This window comes from Neoarius graeffei, chromosome 3 (assembly GCF_027579695.1).
Source record: "Neoarius graeffei isolate fNeoGra1 chromosome 3, fNeoGra1.pri, whole genome shotgun sequence".
Taxonomy (NCBI): Eukaryota; Metazoa; Chordata; class Actinopteri; order Siluriformes; family Ariidae; genus Neoarius; species Neoarius graeffei.
The window spans coordinates 64,387,317-64,393,316 of NC_083571.1; positions in this window are offsets into that span (position 1 = coordinate 64,387,317).

Sequence of the window (6,000 nt, forward strand, 5' to 3'; positions counted from 1 at the left end):
TCAGATTAAACTATATTTTTCTCTCTGATATCTGATCCACTGTGGATCTGGGATTTGGCCCTTGGTATCAGATCAACTCGAGTTCTACAGTCCTGTGCAAAAGTCTCAGGCACCCTATTTTTTTCACACAAACTTTGTTATAGATTTCTATTTTATGACTTCTACATTATCGAGTCAGGACAAAAACATTTTAGAGTCCAAACGTTCGTTTTCCAGCACAAAATTAAATGTTACAGGAAAAAAAAGTTTGTATCTGAGCAGCATATTCCATAAGAAAGCACTTTTCAGAAGAAAAAAAGAAAACATAATGAAGGCTACTGGGTTTTGGTGCAAAATGAAGAAGCGAGTGTGACAGTCAAAGTGTGCAGAAGAACTGTGGCTGGTTCTGTAAGATGCTCAGTAAAACCTACAGCTCATTTCCGCATCAAACTGCACTCACTGTACCTCAGACTACTATTTTTTTTTAAAGCAAAGGGTCGTCTCACACCAAATACTGACTTTATTTCATTTATTATGGCTGACTGCTGTTTATAGTATTTTTTAATGTTGAAACATTTCATTTCATTATTTTTAAGCCATTTTTGGTCAGCAGCACTTCTTTACATGGGCCTAAGACATTTGCACAGAACTGTATATTTATTTTAATCAGTTGTGGCTTTATTTAGCTGTTGTATACTTCTCATCTAATGTTTTAACTCTATGCAGTGTTACGGTGTTTTAATTAGATTTGAAATGATTTGTAGCATTTTATAGTATTTTAGAGTTAAACAAATCATTAAGGTTTGAATTTCAGCACTTTAATTTAAAATTTTAAAAAAATTAATGTTTTAATTGAATAGTGGTTGACTGTCCTTCAATTACTTTAACTGTAGTTGCAATTACTAAAATAAGAAGAAGAAGAAGAAGAAGAAGAAGAAGAGAAACAAATAAAGAAATCTAATTTTAAAAGTGAATATTTCGAGTAGGGCATTGTCACCTCATAGCAAGAAGGTTCTGGGTTCAAGCCCAATGGCTGACAGGGGCCTTTCTGTGCGGAGTTTGCATGTTCTCCCCGTGTCTGCGTGGGTTTCCTCCGGGTGCTCCGGTTTCCCCCACAGTCCAAAGACATGCAGGTTATGTTAACTGGTGACTCTAAATTGACCGTAGGTGTGAATGTGAGTGTGAATGGTTGTCTGTGTCTATGTGTCAGCCCTGTGATGACCTGGCGTCTTGTCCAGGGTGTACCCCGCCTTTCGCCCGTAGTCAGCTGGGATAGGCTTGCCTGCGACCCTGTAGAACAGGATAAAGCAGCTAGAGATAATGAGATGAGAGATAATAATAATAATAATAATAATAATAATAATAATAATAAGAGAAACAAATAAAGAAATCTCATTTTAAAAGTTAATATTTTGAGTAGGGCAGCATGGTGGTGTAGTGGTTAGCATTGTCACCTCATAGCAAGAAGGTTCTGGGTTCAAGCCCAATGGCTGACAGGGGCCTTTCAGTGTGGAGTTTGCATGTTCTCCCCGTGTCTGTGTGGGTTTCCTCTGGGTGCTCCGGTTTCCCCCACAGTCCAAAGACATACGGTTAGGCTAATTGGTGACTCTAAATTGACTGTAGGTGTGAGAGTGAATGGTTGTTTGTCTCTATGTGTCAGCCCTGTGATGACCTGGTGACTTGTCCAGGATGTACCCCGCCTCTTGCTCATAGTCAGCTGGGATAGGCTCCAGCTTGCCTGCGACCCTGCACAGGATAGTGGTTATGGATGATGGATGGATGGATATTTTGAGTAGATTTTGAGTTTGTACTGTATATCGGAGATAGAATTTGTTTTTTTTTACCACAGCGTTTTGCCAACTAGGACAATTTTCACTTTATTAATGAACAACACGTTGTGCTTTTTAAAGGTTTGCAATTACATTTAATGTTACAAGACTCAGTTATTCAAAGTTACAAAGCACTGACACTCAAGACTCCTTCCATAAATGTTAAATAAATGTTTATGAACAGAAAACTTCAGCATGTCAACAATTATTTGAAGCTTTTCATTGTTAAACAAAATACAGGTTCAGCTGTACAGGTCCCTGTAAATGAATTGTTACTGTAGAAACAGCAGCATATTAGAATTAGTGCATTAATATCATCATAATGTAATATAATTTATGTTCGAGTTTGAGTCATAACTACGTGCAGAGGGAGGCAACATCTTTTGATATAAGAATTCAGCCTTGCAAGCTAATCATTATAACCACCACACATTCTCTGTTAAAAGAAAAACAGTTTCATTGTCATTCGGATCTGACATCAGAGCACACCCCACATAATATGCTGTTAAAATTCCAGCACCCTCACCTGTTCTCTGTGGAATTTTAAAGTACTTCACTCCTTTCACCCGTCCTAACTGCCAGGGGCAATACGAATCACCTGGATACTTTCGTGTGCGCGCATGCCGAGACCTTCCACAAACCTAGGAAGTGATGTAAGGTGCGATAAATACTACTGTCAAACAGGCATCCTTCCATTTCATCTTCTCTCCCTGGATAAACATCAGACCCATACCTACACTGTTAGATATAGGGGGACAGTTGGAGTCCATTTCTATCCCTCAAGGTACAATCTACACTAATGTACCACCTACGGCTCTTTATTGGACCCCAAGGTAATGATGTATACAATCCCAATTCCAAAAAAGTTGGGACACTGTGTAAAATATCAGTAAAAACAGAATGTGAAGATTTGCAAATCATGGAAACCCTATATTTCATTGAAAATAGTACAAATACAACATATCAGATGTTGAAACTGAGAAATTTTATTGTTCTTTGAAAAATATATGCTCATTTTGAATTTTATGTCAGCAACATGTTTCAGAAAAGCTTGGCAGGGGCAACCATAGACTGAAAAAGTTGTGCAATGCTAAAAAAACTAATTGGTAACAGGTCAGTAACATGACTGGGTATAAAAAGAGCATCCCAGAGAGGCGGAGTCTCTCAGAAGTAAAGATGGGGAAGGGCTCACCGCTCTGTGAAAGACTGCATGGGCAAACAGTACAACAATTTAAGAATAACATTCCTCAATGTAAAATTGTAAAGAATTTGGGGATCACATCATCTGTGGTATGTAATATTAAAAGATTCAGAGAATCTGGAGAAATCTCTGTATGCAAGAGACAAGGCTGAAAACTGACATTGGATGCCTGTGATCTTCAGGCCCTCAGGCAACACTGCATTAAAAGCAGACACGTGTCTGTAGTGGGAATCACTGTATGGGCTCAGGAACACTTCAGAAAACCATTGTCTGTGAAAACAGTTTATTACTGCATCCACAAATGGAAGTTAAAACTATATATAAACAATATCCAGAAACACCGCCACCTTCTGGGCCCGAGCTATTTTACAATCAGGGCTTTGAACCGGTTCAAGGAACGAAAACGAAAACCGGGAACTTTTTCTATTTCACATGGAACAGAAACGAAACCAGAAACTTTATTATTTTTTATGTTCTGGAACAGAAACGCTTATTAAAAATAATGGTAACCGGTTAATACCGGTTTTTATTTCGTTCCTCAAAGTTTCTGTAGCCTACAAATAGTCATTCTTCTCCTGCGCAAGTTTCTATGACCCGCTGGGGTTCACTTCCTGTGTGACGTTCGCTGATTGAATGGAGAGAGCGGGAAGGTGGACTACTATCATGTCTCCACGCGATAATAAGTGAGTAAGTGCATTACTGAGTGTCTGAGCAAAGAAGAGCCTGAACGTTGTAACCTCCCTATTGGCTGTTTGTAAAAATGTATCAGTTGTTGCCCTTCCCACGGGAATCATCGCGGACTCGAGGGATGAGACCTGACGAGTTAGTTCGTTGGTAGCAGAACAAAATGTCTGGACACAAATCGGGTTTTCAGAAAAGGAAAGAAAATAAACAGAGGGTCGAAAATACAAAAAAGGAGGCAGAAAATGCAAAACGAGTTTTAAGGTAGGACAAATGGTTACTTTTCTGAGGCAGCCCGCCGTGGCTGCAGGCTTTCAGTTGTGTCATTGAATGGTTACTTTTTCTGAGGCAGCCCGCCGTGGCTGCCTGCAGGCTTATTTATTATAGCCCATTTAGTTAAAATAGTTGATATAAAATGTTTATAGTTATGTGATGGTTGTCCTGATTTAGACTGGTGTTTTTTTTTTTTTTGGGGGGGGGGGGGTTGCGCGATGTTGCACCCGGGTCCAGATTAGGGCAGAACCGGCCCTGGCTACATTTCAGGTGTAGTTTGTTTTATGTATGTATGTACTTGCATAGATGTGTACTTGGTCTTCCAATATGGCGCCTAACAAAATCTCGCGGCGCGGTGACGTCATGCGGTAGCCCTCTATAGGGCCTGACTAGCCTTTGGTAACACACTAAACGAATTATCTTTCATTTTTGGCACTTTTTCTGTTTGTGTAGATGGGAAGACATACTGAGAATCCAAATCGCCAACATTTGAAATAATAATAATTGTTTTGAATTATTTCTTGTCTTATTTAATGAAGGTTGTAATAGAATTAGCCTACATTTGGCTTAAGCTGGATGAGACAGAGACATAATTTTATAGCCATTTGTTAAACAGGTGACAGGGAACGTAATTAACCGTTCCGGGAACGAAATTTTTTTGTTCTAACCGGTTTGGGAACATCTGTTTAATGGTGGAACCCAAAACCGGAAACGTTAAAATTCCGTTTCTGTTCGGAACGAACCGATAGGAAAAAAATTCTGGTTCAAAGCCCTGTTTACAATGGACTGAAACGAAGTGGAAAATTGTCCCGAGGTCTGACGAATCAAAAGTAGAAATTCTTTTTAGAAATCATGGACACCACGTCCTCCAGGTTAAAGAGGAGAGGGACCATCCAGCTTGTTATCAGTACACAGTTCAAAAGCCAGCGTCTGTGATGGTATGAGGGTTCATTAGTGCACATGACATGGGTAGCTTGTACATCTGGGAAGGCATCATTAATACTGAATGATGGGGGCGTCGTGGCTCAGGTGGCTAAGGCGCCATACCATAAATCTGGGGACCCGGGTTCAATTCTGACCTGAGGTCATTTCTTGATCTCTCTCCCACTCATTTCCTGTCCTGTCTCTACACTGTCCTATCCAATAAAGGTGAAAAAAGCCCCAAAAAATGTCTTTTAAAAAAAAAAATACCGAATGATATATACACGTTTCAGAGCAATATGCTGCCATATAGACAAAATATTTTTCAGCGAAGGCTTTCTTTCTTTCAGCAAGACAATGCCAAACTGTTTTCTGCACATATTAAAACTGCATGGCTCTGTAGTAAAAGAGTCTGGGTGCTAAACTGGCCTGCCTGCAGTCCAGGCCTGTCTCCCATTTAAAACATTTGGTGCATTATGAAGCACAAAATACGACAAAGGAAACCCCGAGCTGTTGAGCAACTGAAATTGTACAACCCCGATTCCAAAAAAGTTGGGACAAAGTACAAATTGTAAATAAAAATGGAATGCAATGATGTGGAAGTTTCAAAATTCCATATTTTATTCAGAATAGAACATAGATGACATATCAAATGTTTAAACTGAGAAAATGTCATTTAAAGAGAAAAATTAGGTGATTTTAAATTTCATGACAACAACACATCTCAAAAAAGTTGGGACAAGGCCATGTTTACCACTGTGAGACATCCCCTTTTCTCTTTACAACAGTCTGTAAACGTCTGGGGACTGAGGAGACAAGTTGCTCAAGTTTAGGGATAGGAATGTTAACCCATTCTTGTCTAATGTAGGATTCTAGTTGCTCAACTGTCTTAGGTCTTTTTTGTCGTATCTTCCGTTTTATGATGCGCCAAATGTTTTCTATGGGTGAAAGATCTGGACTGCAGGCTGACCAGTTCAGTACCCGGACCCTTCTTCTACACAGCCATGATGCAGTAATTGATGCAGTATGTGGTTTGGCATTGTCATGTTGGAAAATGCAAGGTCTTCCCTGAAAGAGACATCGTCTGGATGGGAGCATATGTTGCTCTAGAACCTG